Source organism: Cavia porcellus, unplaced genomic scaffold (genome assembly GCF_034190915.1).
Source record: "Cavia porcellus strain 051 isolate PalLab524CR breed Dunkin Hartley unplaced genomic scaffold, mCavPor4.1 scaffold_27, whole genome shotgun sequence".
Lineage (NCBI taxonomy): Eukaryota > Metazoa > Chordata > Mammalia > Rodentia > Caviidae > Cavia > Cavia porcellus.
The window spans coordinates 42,030,934-42,047,032 of NW_026947510.1; positions in this window are offsets into that span (position 1 = coordinate 42,030,934).

A 16,099-nucleotide genomic window follows, 5' to 3' on the forward strand; every position below is an offset into this window, starting at 1 on the left:
GCTGATACTTTCAGTATTCATTGAGACTTTTATCTGTGTCCCTAGAGAATTCTGTCAATATCTTTATTAGAGCACTTTTCACATTTAACTCAATCTATTCTCCAACAGACTTTGTGCTATTCCCCGCCCCCCTACAAACAAAAGAGTTTTCAGTTAACCAGGTTCTATGTCATTTATTTTCATATCATGCATAGCTGGGGTTCAAAATTTTTATGGAGTAAAAAGGGGACACATTTTGTTTAAACATACTGTCTGAAGAGACTTCAGCTCCTATCTACTGCCATTTGAACTTTTATTGTCTCTTTTTCTTATAATGACACAGATCATCAGGATATTTAAATTGAAACATAATTAACATAATTGGATGTTTATAAGAATCGTATCTTTTGTTTTAGTGTCAGCTTTTCCTAATAACTTAAAATTCCATGTATAGTGAGAATTTAGGAAGTTAAGTAATTTTATTATTGAATTGATAACACTTTTGTAAATGTTGAAGTGTTTTATTAACAAGTAGTGAACACTGAATGAATAAACTAGTGGTTCAATTCTAATACACAGAATTATCAAGCAGTTAAAAACTAAAAATAGTATGAAAGTATGCTCAAAAGCCAATGTTTGGTTTCTTTACAAAGAATTAGTGAACTTTACAATTTTCTATGTTCCCAACAAGTGTCTATTCTTTCTTATATTTTTTTGGTTGGGTGAAAAGTTAAACATATCCCACAAAAGCAAAAAAAAATATTGATTTTCTTTTAAAAGCAAACAAAATTCTATGAAACATTTTCAGTTTATAAAATTCAGAACCTGAATTCTATAGCAATTAATATTCCACTTGTCAGAATTTTAAAAAATTTGATATTTGATACAAATAGCTTCATGTTTGTCTGATGTGAAACTGTCCTAGTTATTGACTGATATTTTGAAATTTTAAAAAAGTTTCCATTTTTCTAGATTTTTTATTCTTGCCCTCAGCTTGTTTTTTACATAAGAAAGTTCAGTGAAAATAAGTTATTCGTGCATGCTTTAAACCTATTCATTTGTTAAGCTATTAATACAAGCACTGTTATGTATTCTACTGCAAATATACTAATATATGTTGGTTAAGGAGAATTTTTATAATTAGAACCATCTTTGTGGTTGCACATATTGGAAGACCCTTCTTTTGATTTATGCTTAGCAATTACTACTTTGGTATTCTTAATTTTGGGAATGAGAGCCATTTGATTTCCATTTGATTGGACTCTACAATTGATTTGATTCCCATTTGATTGGACTCTACAATTGCTGTGGCCAGTCCTATGTACAATTTAAATAATTCTTTTAATTTTGTCATATTGTCAGGGAGTACAAGTGTAAAATACTAATTTCTAAATAGCAACACATGAACAACACTGAACCTAGGGTCCTAGCTGTCAGGCTCTCCTTGTCCAGCTTAGCTGTCAGGAGCAGCATTCAGGTTAAAAGAGAAAGATTCTCCTAAGTATCAATCCCTCCTGCTGGCTCGAGAGAATGAAGCTGGCAGGCAAAGTGAATCAGATATAGTACTGTGCACGCCCAAGCTTCAGAATAAAGCCCATAGGTCTAATTTCAGCTTACCAGCCTTGGCAGTGTCCCTTTAAGTTTACTAAGTCGGATATACCTGTAAGCAAGCAGCCTAATGTTTTTGTGATCTTGCTGCTGTGAAAGTATTTAATAATAAGCCTCAGAAGTTGGGCGGTAAGAAGGAAATCTATGATGTCTAATGCCAAGGTGCTGTTCAATGTGTTGAAAGTTGATTAAATTTCTTTTTAACACCCCTTGAAACTGACATTTTGCTACCATTTAGAATTTTTTTCCCCTCCAAACTATTTTTTATACTCATGATTTAGAGTGATACACAGCAAAGCAGCGGCTATGAATTGGCTCAAAATGATTCTAGGGGTAATGAGCAGGGATTGCAAAAACTGTTTCTGCTCATTTAAGGAAAGTAAAGCTAACTTTATCCTGCAACTGCATGCCAAGGCAGGTCAAAGATTTGAGACTGCTCAAACAGTGCCATCCAAATTTTATCGGTTTGAAGTGATAACCAGGTCCCAGAAGCCCATAGATTGATAAAAGGAAAATATATTTAAATAGATGAATGCATCCTCAGCTATCAGTTGTGAAATTGCTTGCTATATTCACACACTTCCATTTTTAAACTTACATCTGCTTTAATAAAGCGAGCCTCCATTTGAAAATTAAGAAATACTGCATGACTCTGCATTTGGTATCTCAAGTATCTGAGGTTTTATAGATAGTTATTGTTTCTATATGTGTAACTATGATGGGAAAATGTGGAAGCTAAACCTGAAATGCTGTAAATGCCACTGGTGGAATACGTGTTGACATGCATAATGCAAACCACTGCAATTATTACATGGATGCTCAAATAATACAAAACAGAAAAACTTGTAAATGGAGTGTACAGAGCCTTTCATATACTTGACAGTCAACAGTTGCCAATGACAGAGAAATTTATTTAGTAGAATTTAGAGGAATTTATTTATTCTGTTTGTTTTTCTCCCACATTATTCTGTTTTTCACTATATCAATGGTTAAAAAACAGAAATGTAGCAAGAATTTCTTATAATAATTTCTACCTATTTTCTTTTCACTTGAGTCAAACTCCATGGTTCAATTTTATTTAACATAGTAATATAACAGGTTTTTTTTAAAACAACAGATATTTTTAAATGGTATTCTGTTTAGGAGGCTAAATTATGAAAATTAAAAAGCAGAACATCATGCAGACACTAAAATTTTTAAGAAATAAAGATAGGTGCTAATAAGCAATATTTATTTATATATGGGAAGAAAAAAATGAGAAATGACCTTAACCTATGCAAGGATAATACGTCTTCAGGGTACTGAATTGTGATATTCTTATAAAATACTTCCCTCTACTAAAATAGAATGGAATAATGTTAAAGAATTATATGAAGCTTATTATTTACCTTGAATTCCTATCATATGTCAGGATGTATAATCGGACTCTAGCACTTATACAGACCTTGAGAATACTAGTCTTTGATAGACATTACACAATAGAGATGGCTCATAATAAGATAGAGTATTAAGAAAAGATATAATTATATGGTAGATCTCTATATACATTATCTGAATAAGAGTAGAAAAATCACTGACAACACAAGAATAAGTAAGTAATTACAATACGGAATCTTCACAATATTTCTTTCGGTGTATAATATGTGAATGTAAGTGTAATTTAAGTACAACATGCTTACAGCTTTTGTTAATGCTCTACTTGCATTTCATGTATCTGAATACTTAATGTTTTTTATATCACTACTTAAAGAGGTCTTAAATATTTTTACTTTTGTGTTCAATGTGACAGCTGTAAAGAATGAGTGATATAAATGAAGAGTGGAGACTCTGATACCTTGAGTAGCATTGCCATAGGTAATAAGGTTTCGAAATATGGTGAACAAAGCTGGATAAAACTCCTAACTAAATGAAGGAAAATCTTTCACAGATTGTTTCAGCATAATACTTTTCTGGAAAATCCAGTCTATTCAAAAATTGTGCATCTGTTAATAGTGACAAATTCTAGACTCACATAAACATGATAAATAATTATTTTTCCTATGAGTATTTCTCATGGTATCTTGGAAATTTATAAAAATTGTAAAGCAGTGTACTTCATTATGTGGGACTATCTTACTTATCAAGGTGTGCAGAATACTGGTACCCATTACCTAAATGTCAATCACTGTGACAAAAACCAGCTTGTGGATTTCTAAATTCTCCCTGGGGGAAGACAGCATTTCCACCAGAAAAACTAAGCACTGATCTATGCTTTTAGAAATTTTATTTTCAATAATACAAGTATATCTTATAGTGGAGGTATTACTTTTATTTTTGGATTATACTATGGTGCTCTTTACATATAAATTAGTAGCATTATTTGTTCACTTACAAAAATAAAATTTTACTTCTAGTGACTGTAAGGAATTTTAAGTTGGATATTTCCCTAAGGTAGCACATTCACTGGACAGCAGGGCAGTCTAACTTTGAGAGAGGTGGTTTAAGTTTCACTCATGGGTTTTATTAGTCGTGTGACCTAGTTCAAAGTACTTAGTCTTCCTAATATTTCATTGCTTCTTTTGTATCATGAAGATAATAGTGTGCCTCACATCTACCATGATTTATACAGTGTGGATTTAAAAACAGTTCCTCAACAATTAACTCATCTGTGAGCTATTCCCATTGTTTGTATAAATATAATTTTGGATTTGGGTAACTAGTTCCTGACCTTTTATTGATTTTCTTGTGAAACTAATATCAGGGAATAATAAATTGCATAGGAAGCTGTGGACTGTGTCAATCTAGGCAATTTTTTTTTCAGAAAGTAAAGTGTGCATTATACCAAATGATATGAAAACATGTGAGATATAAATAAGCTATTTTTCTACTTTAAAAATAAATATTTTCCTAGTTTGACAAAATGTCATACACCAAAGTCTTCCATTTGCTTTTAGTGTCATGAGAGGTGCTTTTGCTATTCAGGCATAGTAAGCGATGCCACAGTTGACCTCAGTCTGCTCTAGTCTCAATAAGTAGCTTATACACAGCCACTGGTGACATACTTTTTAAGATTATGCAAAGTGCGTTAGCTTGCTAAGAGCCTGCCTAGTATTTTTAAAAATGATTTTGAGTTAGAGTCAATATATTTTAGTCTCCACTCTAAACATCTCAAGCACTTCAACCAACATTAACCTAATTTATCAATGTTCATAGCATAAACAGGCAAGGTACATGTAAGGTGTGAATCTGGGCTTCTCTTTTCTGTATCTGCAGAAGCTAAGGAGTTGTTTTAAGCACACATGGTCATTTGGATGATAGAAAAAACTAAAAACAAAACAAGATGAATTTCCCCAATCAGAGCTTAATTTAACCACAGGTCTTATTTCTCCAACTCCTTTTGTTTTTCTTTAATTCACCACAAAGTTCCTGCAATCTACTCAACATTTAGATCTTACACATTGGTCATATAGTCAGCAGGCTATTCTTTTCTCTTTGCTTTTTTGAATATATTACAATAACATTTGAATATTACACAGAACTTTTTATCCATACCCTCTATAAAATAGTAGTATGCATTCAAAAACCAGCCGCCTTCTTTTGATGAGTCAATAGCCCCCACAACTCTATCACTTTACATGACTAGTGATTAGACTGGGAATGGTTTAACCCAAATTAACTGATTTGGCCTGAATGTTAATTTAAACAAAGTCATTTTCATTTAGATAGATCTCTTGACAGGTTTGGGATCTTACTGCAAGAGGGATTAATGAAAGGATACTACTGATGGATTTATGCATCTCTCTTTCCGATCAAATAAAGTATATTTGGGATCAGGTAGGTAATGCTGCAATCCCACTATCTCATTGCTCTGTGTGAGGGAGTTAGTCCCTACCTCTCTCATCTGTTTCCTCAGCTTTGAGCTCTACCTCCTACCCCTGGCCCTATTCTATGTACCTTGTTTTATATATTTGTTTGTTTCCTAGTTCATTTCATTACCTGAGGACAGGTACTTAGTGTTTATCTGGATTATTACGTCTTCAATGGAAAAAAAAAATAAAGCCCCCCTGTGGCTGGGCTTTGTTTTGGTCACTGCTCTTATTGTGCCTGGAAAATGAAATGCAATAAATGTTTGTTGAAGAAATAAACAAAATAAAGGGTTTTTTCTTTGTCTCTGTTCATACAATCAATTTGAGACTTTTTTTGGTTATCATCCTCTGAAGTGAACTAGTGTAGAATTACACTTAATATGGAAGAGTAGACAATTTAGACATTAACTGGATAGGAAAATCATTATGTAATTTAACCCTACATGGAAGTTGGAATTCAAGACACGTTAAGAGACTAAATGAAGACAATCCTAAGATGCTTCCAGCATACTCTTTATATCCTAGAGAATGTAATGGTGAACCTTTAGAAAAGCAACACATTCACATTTGCAGTTATATCAAACAACATTCTTAAACAGTATTTCAGCCCTACTTATGTCCAAATATATCTCTCTTATATGCTATCTACAGCCTTCGTGGGTGAGTTGGCGTAATTAAGAATCAAGTCTACAAACTAAAAAAATTAAAGCAACAACAAAAACAAATCACAATTGCTATCTCCCACTTGGTACACCACAGACGTGAACAAGTGACCCAGAACAGAAGTCAAATATCACAGGACGTGTACTGTACCCATTGATACACATATTACGAAAATCATCTAAAGTGCATTTTAAGGTTCCCGGGAGGTCTGAGGATTCACAATTGCATAAGCATCCATATGTTTTATATATGTTTACATTCGATACTCAAAACTCCTCTGATACTCATGTAGATAAGAATAAAATATAGAACGAGATCGTATTGTAGTTGTAGGCAGGTCAAATATTCAGAAAATCAAGGAGTTGCAAAAGGTTGGAATGGCTGAGCAAGAGGCAACTCTCTATCTTCGTCTTTCACACTGGGGAGAGTTGCAGACTGAACTGGAGAACACAAACAGAAAGTGGATCACAATGAAGACTGTTCTTGAAAACAGTCATGTCTGCTAATGCTAATATATTGAACATTTAATTGGTTTAAGGCACCATGCTAGCTCCCGTAGGAATTGCTTTTGAGATCCTAGATGGTATTGAAGTAGAATTCTGTCTCCACATGGTGTGCTGGTTTCAGACTCTTTACACAAATGAACTGCCTGCTATTTTTTCCACTGCCTTCTCTCTTCCAAATAATACCAACATATATACTTAATTCAGAAAAGCATGCTTCAGTTAAAGTTCTTATTTTACTAAAGCTTAAGAAAATTTACCAGCATATGATTCTGAGGTTCATAATTTCCCTTGAAATAAGCTATAGGTTAATGTGTAGAAACCCCTGTGGATTTTCCCCTTTGTTTAAATAATATCCTGTAATTCAAGCCAATATACTTTACAATAGCATGTTAAAAGCAAATAGGAAAGCAGTTTAGCTCTAAATTAAGGTTCCTCCATCAGCATTTCTACACACTCTGGATATTTTCTGATACAAAGCTTTGGTCTCTCCTTTCATGATGTTATTTTGCAGTAGTAAAGCAAGTAACCACAGCTTCATAATGCTAAGCACTCCGGTGGGAAACACAAACAGAGTGCATAAACCAAAGTATTCATTTCATGAGGTTTTATTAAAAGGCTTCACCTCTAAATTGAGCTGTCATACACTGTTGGGAAACTTTTTACCACAGTTTATTTTAACTATGTAAAACGTTAAAGGAATGGAATTTCTTCAGCTTTTCATATAATGGGCATGACCTCTCTTACACACCACAAACAATCTATACTGCATTTAATCAAATTGGCTGGAGAATAAAATCAGGCCATATGTTTTCCCAGTTTCCCCCATTTTCAAAAATGACCCCAACCTCGTTAACATGCTGTAGATTTTCATGTCTACCCAGCAAGCACTTTGGCGTTCTCACTGAGAAACTACACTGCATGATTAAAAGATATTCTTCAGATGAGAAGGACACTGGTAATTTACAAATTTTTCGTGCCACTGCTTATTGTAGTATTTCAAGGCATTGCATTAACTGGTTTGCAGTTTTCTGAAACGTTGCTTTCAGTTGACAGTGTCATAGGTCATTACTGATTTTCTCCTTATGTAAGCAATACCAACATTCTATTAAAAATACTAATTTCCATCCTACTACAGTGTCTTCTGAAGTAGCATGTATATTTAAAAAATCAAGTTGCTTTGAAATATTAAAGGAATATATTTAACTGAAGGGTTTTCAGACAGGTTGTTTTTCTGTATTTCCTGATGGCAGAAAGATTTTAGCCTACAAAGTCAATAGTAAATTTTATTAAAGTCATTATTTTCCTGTTACAGGCCTCATGCTTTAAATAAACTACAGCTGACAATGCTGTCTTACATACTGTCATACTGTAAATGTCCCCTCTTTATTACCACAGGGACAACTCATTTAGAACTTTGAAAATGTTTTCGCATTAGAGCTGCTCATTTGAGGAGCTGGCCTATGGCTGTGTTTAAAGAATGTGGTTGATATTTCTAAATATTCTAGGGAAAAATATAAACTTGCCAGCACAACATTTTTTAGATAAAGATTAATGTCCTTTCTCCATAGATAAAATGTATCTCAATCTTCACACATTAGTGTGCGCCTACTAATGTCACTATTTTCCTCCCCACCACACCATGTGTAAGAGCAACACACTCTTTTGCTATGGCTATGGAATATTTTGTTTCAGGAACTTTTATTTTCTCCTAAATTTCATTGTCTGGTTAATAACTCACCTCCTGTGCACCATCTTTTTTTGATCACTGCAAACTTGATTAAAAGATCATATTCTAACTGTAAATTGAAGAATCATCCAGAAATTATTTTCATTAAAATCCACATGAATGTGTGCTTTCTCTTGGAGTCACAACATAGCATTCTAAGTTGTAGCCTCTAAATACCCTGCACCATATATATCTGGTCACACCATCCTTTAGATTATATTGTTTCACTTTTTAAGTGGATATTTCTTCTCTTTACATGCACTTCAAACCCTGCTTTCACACACATGTACACAAACACCCACACACACTCCCCACATGCATACACACAAGACGATGAAAAGAACAGAAAAAAATGTATTAAACAATGTGCTTCACATTTAAAGTAAGATATAATCAATGCCACAGATTTGTATTAACAAAGGTATTTTTCTCTTATTTCAAAGTATATCCTTAAAAGTACATCTGTACTTTTCGTGATTATGAACACCAAATGAATGTTGACACTAAAGTCTTCAAACTCACGTGGTCATACATGCTGGGCTCTTCTTTCCTCCTTTCATAGAGATGAGCAAGACAGGAGAAGCAGGTACATGGTTAATTCTAGGAGTAGCTATGCTTGGTCTTCCCCTCTGCCCTCCTAGTCAGCATCATTTAATTTTAGCTTATGCTACATACAATCGCACTCATAGGAAAAATGAGAAGATGTTTATAAACTCTTGTGCTCGACTAGCACAGGCTTAATCAATGGTAAGTCTTTGATTTCAACCTCAGTTCTCTCATCTTCTATCTTCAGTGAGTGATCTTCGCTACTGGTTTGTGCCTGCATTCACATCTTACTGGTATCTAGTTCTGTGGCCTCATAGATGAAATAGAATATAAAGCAACCATAACATTTCTGCCAGAAAAATGAAGCAATTCACTTCAGTAATGTGCTATATATGAATAGTTAAAGTGTCATCCCTATAAAAAGATTTAATTAACATACATTTGCAATGTTTTCTGTTTTTGTTTTCTTCAGTGTAACACTATAACTAAATATGCTTGGCTGTTTTATAGTCAAATCACTCCTACTTCCTAACACACACACACACACACACACACACACACACACACACACACACAATTCAGCCCCCAAATCTTCAATTTTCTCCTTATTTCTTCTACACTGTTTAGAATTCCAGCTACATCATGATCACAGGAGTTTGTCACACCACACGGTGTGGATCTAGATTGTATCAAAATGCCTGATTTGTGATGTGTGTGTGTTACTGTTCACTTAAAAGTGCTTTTACTACCTTTTCTTATCAATGAAAAACTTTCAAGATATTTAAAAGCAATGCTTTTCAACCTTCTGGCTGCAATAAAGCAAAAATGGCAGGTGGTTCTATGAAAGCAGTAGAATAGGTTTAAAGGAAATCACTCATAGGGAAAAAGTGTAACTTTGCTTGGAGTCCATTTATACACTTTCTATTGGGAAGAATGTGTTTGGGCGTGATGTGGGATTCTTTCCGTTTGCTCAGTGTGGACATTAGCTGCTTTGTAGGCAATGCTGTTATTTTTAAGAAATAGGGAGAAATGAAACATTAGAAAACCTTTCCAGCAATCAGAAGAGCTGAGTTCAGCAATGATAAATAAAGAGGCCAGCAGGCTAAACTTAAAACCACAAATTCCTTAAATAGAAGAGATTAAAATTCTTCACCATTAGGCAACCTTTTTGGGGAGCAGAGGAGAAGCAACCTAATGCTTACAAAGCAAGACTTCTGACTAATTAAGGAAAAGGAGAGAAACAGATTGCACTCTCCATTCAGAACAGGTTATTTGATGTGACTAATGCATACTTGTTAACGGCACAGTGAGGGGAGACTTTGGCATTCAGGGAAAGAAAAGACGAATATTGTTAATATAGGTCACTGAGATAAGTCTGAAACGGTTTCACTGAGAAATAAGATGCAAAGCTATACCAAATAAATAATACATCTACGTCTTTTAAATCTGTGTAGCCCCATCTTGCTTTCTTTTCAATCACTCTTGTATTCACTGCATTCACTGACAGTTCTGGCTCTCAGCAAAATCAAAAGTTCAAGACTCGCCTGGGCAACTTAGTGACACTTTGTCCCCAAATTAGATTTAAACAGGATAGGAGATGTAGCTCAGTTATAAAGCATCCCTGGATTTCATCCCCAGGACTGCAAATAAATAAAGTTGAACAAAAAGAGTGCACGTATTATTAAGGGAAGATTTTTTTTTTACCATTGCAACAAAGAAAGATAAAGCTTGATGAAATGGATCACTGTTTAAAAACAGAAATTAGTTATATTTAAGACATTATGAGCCAGGAATGGTGGCACACATCAGTAATCCCAGCACTAAGAAGCCTGAGGGAAGAGGATTGTCATGAGTTTAAATTTGAAGTTAGCCTGGGATGCATAGTAAGTTCAAGGCCAGTCTGAACTACATAGTGAGACACTGTCTCAAAAATTAAATTTTTTAAACAAAGAAAAGTTGGCACGATAAGTATGAGAGTCAAACTGATTGATTTTTCAAGCTGTGAGCAAAGCTGCATTTATGAGAGTAAAACTTGGAATGGACAACAGTTCACTTCCTGTCACCGTTACAGATCTTTGCAGCTGCAGAGCTGGGGCCCAACTCCCTGCATGTTACCTACAGGGATGACAATTTGGACTTGAAGAATGCTTTTCCCCAGGGTTAAGGCCCCATCAACAAGGATTAGATAGGGAAAATTTCTTGACATACTTGAATCTCCTCTTCGGTCCCTACATTTGTGGGAATTGAGCCAGTCTTCTGTATGATTGTTGTTTCAAACTAAGTGCATTCAGAAAGTGAGCAAGTACACATGGCCAGAGGATAGAAGAAGGGCAGTGGATGCTTTTAACAAGAGTGAATTTTTTGTTAAAATTCTGAAATGAAGTGTGGGATGTATTTCATTGGTAGAACACTTATGTAGTTTGTGTTTGATTCCTGGAACATTGCCCCACACCATTAAATTCTGAAATAACAGAATCAGAAAGATAAATTCCCCCTATTCTTGCAATTTTTCTATACTTTGTCTCCCTATCACCTTTGTCCATCTTTTATCATTGGTAGTCTTCCTTGGTCCTAATAAGTAATTAGATAGTTGATCTCTAAATTTGGAGAACTCTTTCACTCATTTTTCCTAATATTTTTGGGAATAGAGAAGGAGAATGTTGAATTGGATTTGCTCTAAATCTTCTTTGATTAATTGAAAGAATATATTTAAAGAGCAATGACAAAGTTGAAAAATACTTATTTAGCATTTATAAACATAGTAAATGTGTGCAAATGCTTTGCTGTGTAAGGCTCTTTAAGTATTACTGAGTTTTATAGAACTATGTAATTATTACACAATATACATATATGTATATGCATGTAAATGCATAGGTGGTGTCAGTGTTACCAACTGGGAAAAACAGATGTATAAACACTAAAAGAGATGTGTAAACCAGTGTTACACTGATCATGAAAAAGAATGTTCTTATATATAGACAAGTGTGTCGTACTGTGGAATGAAGCATAAAGGTCAAGGCTAGCGGAATGTATTCATCTGAGGTCTGTATCCATCTTATTTTTTCTCCCATGTTCTAGAAATTTACAGCCTGGAGTTTCCCGCCCAAGTGGTCCTAACTGCTTTCAGTGACTGCAAACTTTGGCCCTGGGCCCAACCTTTCAAAAGCTGACTTTAATCCTAGAGTGTGTGAACTGAAGCCTGAGCGAGTCTCAGTGATTTATTGTCTGCAAAGTTTGCACAGTCCATGAACATGGCTGGGTGTCCAATCCCATGTGCGTGAAGCTCCTCAAGGTGTAGGACCTGCTAGAGGACAGGCTGTGGATGCGTGAGGAACTCTATCTAATTTATTAACTTAGGAGCTTCTCTTTTAATGGATTTAGCCTGATAGATGCACTTTAAAATCTCAAATCAACATTGTAAAGGTAAAAGAAAAAAGCTCTTCAAAGAAATAGAAGAAATAATGTCTGGTGCTCAAACAGAATGGGAAACGGCTCATTCTCATCCTTAAATTGAAAACTTCAGAACACAGGGAACCCTGATTAGAGTACTTGGGACAGGATTGATCCTGCTGTGAGGATTAACAAGCTCCAAAAACTAAACACTGCTTTATCAAACAATTCCTAAAATTCAACCCTGATTGTAACAAGATATTTGTAAGTGAATTAATTGTATGCTTGAAAGAAAGCTCAAGAATACGTAAACAGAAAATATACATAATAAAATGTGTAATTCGTAGCATGGCACCCAAATCAAACATTGCAAGGCATACAAATACAGAGACATGTATGAAAATATAATATGTACAAAGAGTAAATCACTTACTTGAAATTGATTTGAAAGTGATCTAAAAAGAAAAATTACCAGATAAAAGAGTATAGGCCAGTAATATAGCTGTAGTATACATATTCAGGAAGTTAAGTGAAGATCTGGAAATCAAATCTGTAGAGTGGAAAACAAACTGGGTAGAAATAGCAGATTGAAAATTAGATAAGAAAATATTAGTGACCTAGAAGATAGAGTGACTTAGAAGATAGAGTGACCTAGAAGATAGAGTGATAAAAGCATTCCACAATGAAACTCAAGAAAAATGAGAATTTTCAAGAGTAAACAGATCATCAGTGAGCTGAAGAGTGATTTTGGTCTATTACAAAGTTAAATGGGGGCTGGGGATTTAGCAAAATTCCTCTGAATCAAAACCAAAAATAGTGTCAGTCTAGAATTCGATACCTAACAAACATGTATTTAAAAATTAAAGGCAAACCAAATATATTTACACACACCTAAAAGCAGAATGGTTGTATCATTAGCAGATTCACAATAAACAACCTCAAGGAATTCTCTCAAGAAGGAAGGAAACAGTGAGGATTAAATGTGGTTGTTCACAAAAAATGAAGAATAAATAATGGGAAATTTATCAGCAATTACAGTGTATGTGTGCAAGTTCTTATTATTTAAATATTTTAAATAGAGAATTCACTGAAAAGAAATCATGAAATATACTTTTGAATAAACCTCAGACGAAAATCAAAAGCGTCTTAGAATTTGAAATACAGTGACAATAAGAACACAACCTACCAACATTTGTGGTACTCCTCTGATGGTGCATTAGAGGGAAATTTAAACTATAGCTGTAAATGCCTAAAATAAAAGAAATCTTAACTTGATGATATCTTCCCTGTCTTAAAAACAGATAACTTGTGAAATAAAACATAGGAAAACATAATGCTGAAAGTGAAAATCAGGGAAATAGGAAATAGACAAAAATCATTTAAACCAAAAATTATGGCTAAATTCATCATAAAAATAAGAAAATACAAGGGAGATTATAGTAATGATGATTATATACAGCATAAGAGGAAAAGGACAATGTTTTGAAAAATTTATGCCAAAAATTAGACAACATAAATAAAATAAATCATTCTTTTAATCAAAACTCGCTTTAAAAAGCAAAATACATAACTAGAAATATACTAAACATTTCAAATTATATTTAAAAACTTTACCATGAAAAAATTCCATGCTTAGATGATTTTAATGGTGAATTCTACCTAACACTTCATGGAGAAATAATATTAATTTCACATGTAATCTTACAGAAAATTGAAGGAGCAATACATTTTTAATTCATTCAGTGAAACCGGTATTATCTCATTAAATCTCAAAAGAGGTTTTAAAAAATAGAAGTAGAGAAAAATATCCTTAACTAGAATGGATGTAAGCACTTTAGAAAATTAAACTCAATATTATATAAGAACGTAAACACATCATGATCAAATGGGTTTTAGTGCAAGAATAATTTAACATTCAAATGCATCCATGTAAATCAATGTAATTTACCAAATAGACAAAAAAAAAAAAAAAAAAGAAAAAAGAAAAAGATGATCATCTCAAAAGATGATGGAAGGGAACATGTGACAATCTTCAACATTTTCTTTCCCATAAAAACTCTCAGGGCTGGGGATTTAGCTCAGTGGCATAAACACTTGGCTGGCAAGCGCGAGGTCATGAGTATGATTCCCACTACCAAAAACAAAACAAAACAAAAGAAAATCAAAACTCTCAGCGATGCATGAGATCCTGGGTTTGGTTTCTCAGCATTGCAAAACAAATCAAAGCAAACCAAAATGAAACAAAACAAAATGAAACAGAACCTTCTATGTTAGTGGTGGCAAACCTTTGGCATTTATGCCACAAGAAGCTGTTTGTTAACGTTGAAAGCTCTGTATGTTTCACCATCACTCCTCTTAGTTATGTGGGAATACAAAGCATCTCAACGTGATAAAGGCCATCAAAATGAACTTTAATGAGAAATAAAGTAGAATTGTCTTAAAATCAGCAAGAAGACCAAGATCTCCATTCTTACCACTTTTATTCAATTTTGCAAGTGGAGCGTTAATATCTATGTTTTACAAACAATATAAGGAATCTAGATTAGAAAGGCAGAGTTGACACAGTCTTTATTTGTAGATATGATGATTGTGATTTAGAAATTTGCTGGCCAACCAAAATGCTAATAGAACCATGCATCTTAGTAAAGTTGGGTAACACAAGATTGACCTAAGGAAACCAATTATTTTTGGTCTGTCCAAGCGATTAGCAATCAGAAAATAACATTTAAAATTACTCTGTATAATGGATAAAAATAAAATTTCTAACAATAAATCTAACAAAATATGCATAGGTCTGAACGTTGAAATATAGAAGATACAATTTAAAGAAATAAAACAAGATGTAAATAACCACAAATATATACCATATTCTAGGTCAAGAGGAGCAGTGTGGTTAAGATTCCAATTTATCTAATGTTGATGAGTTGTTTCAGTATAATCTCAATGAAAATCTGGATAAGTGTCAATCTTTTCAAGTTGACAAGCTAATTTTAAAGTTTAAAGAGATACACAAGTAACATAGAATAGCTTAAATAAATTTGAAAAAAAAAGAAAAAAAGAAAGTGTAAGAAGACTAACAGTACCTGATTTGAAGACTTACTGTGAAGGTACATAATCAACATATTATTACAGTGACATGATAATACATATATCCATACAATAGCATAGGAAATTCATTAATATATCTCATAGATAAGACCTCATTCTTTAAGATGTGAAAGCAATTCTTAAAGGAAACACAGGCTTTTAAGCAAATCAATTTAAAATATATAGAGAGAAATATGATCTTAAATTTACAACCTATATCAACTCTAAAATTAGTTCAAGGAAATGATAAATTAAATATAAAGGCCATACTCATAAGTGAAGTATTCCAGACTCACATGTGTGAATATCATATTGTCTCTCTGGTGTAAACAAACAAACAAACGCTGGAAGGATAGTGGAACCCAAAGTGTACAATGGATTGTGTGAAAATGAAAGAGAAGGAAGGATGCTCAGAGGGAAGGAATAACCAGAATGGGGGAAAACAGAACAGGAAAAAGAGAAAAGATTATATGTATGTAGGTAAACATATATATATGTGTGTATGTACATGTAAACAAGCTACATAACTATACTACTAATCTTTGTAAGTTCATCAGAAAGCACAATTTGTGCTTTCATTGTTTGATTGTTTGATCATTTTCTTTATTATTCCTGAGTTTTGTAACCGGAATGACTACTTCTTGGATGGTGGTATGCAATGTACTAACTAGTGTTAAATTCCTGCTATTTTTTTTTTGGAAATTTTGTATCATTTCTGTCTTTTTGTTTCATATTATTTTTAAACACAC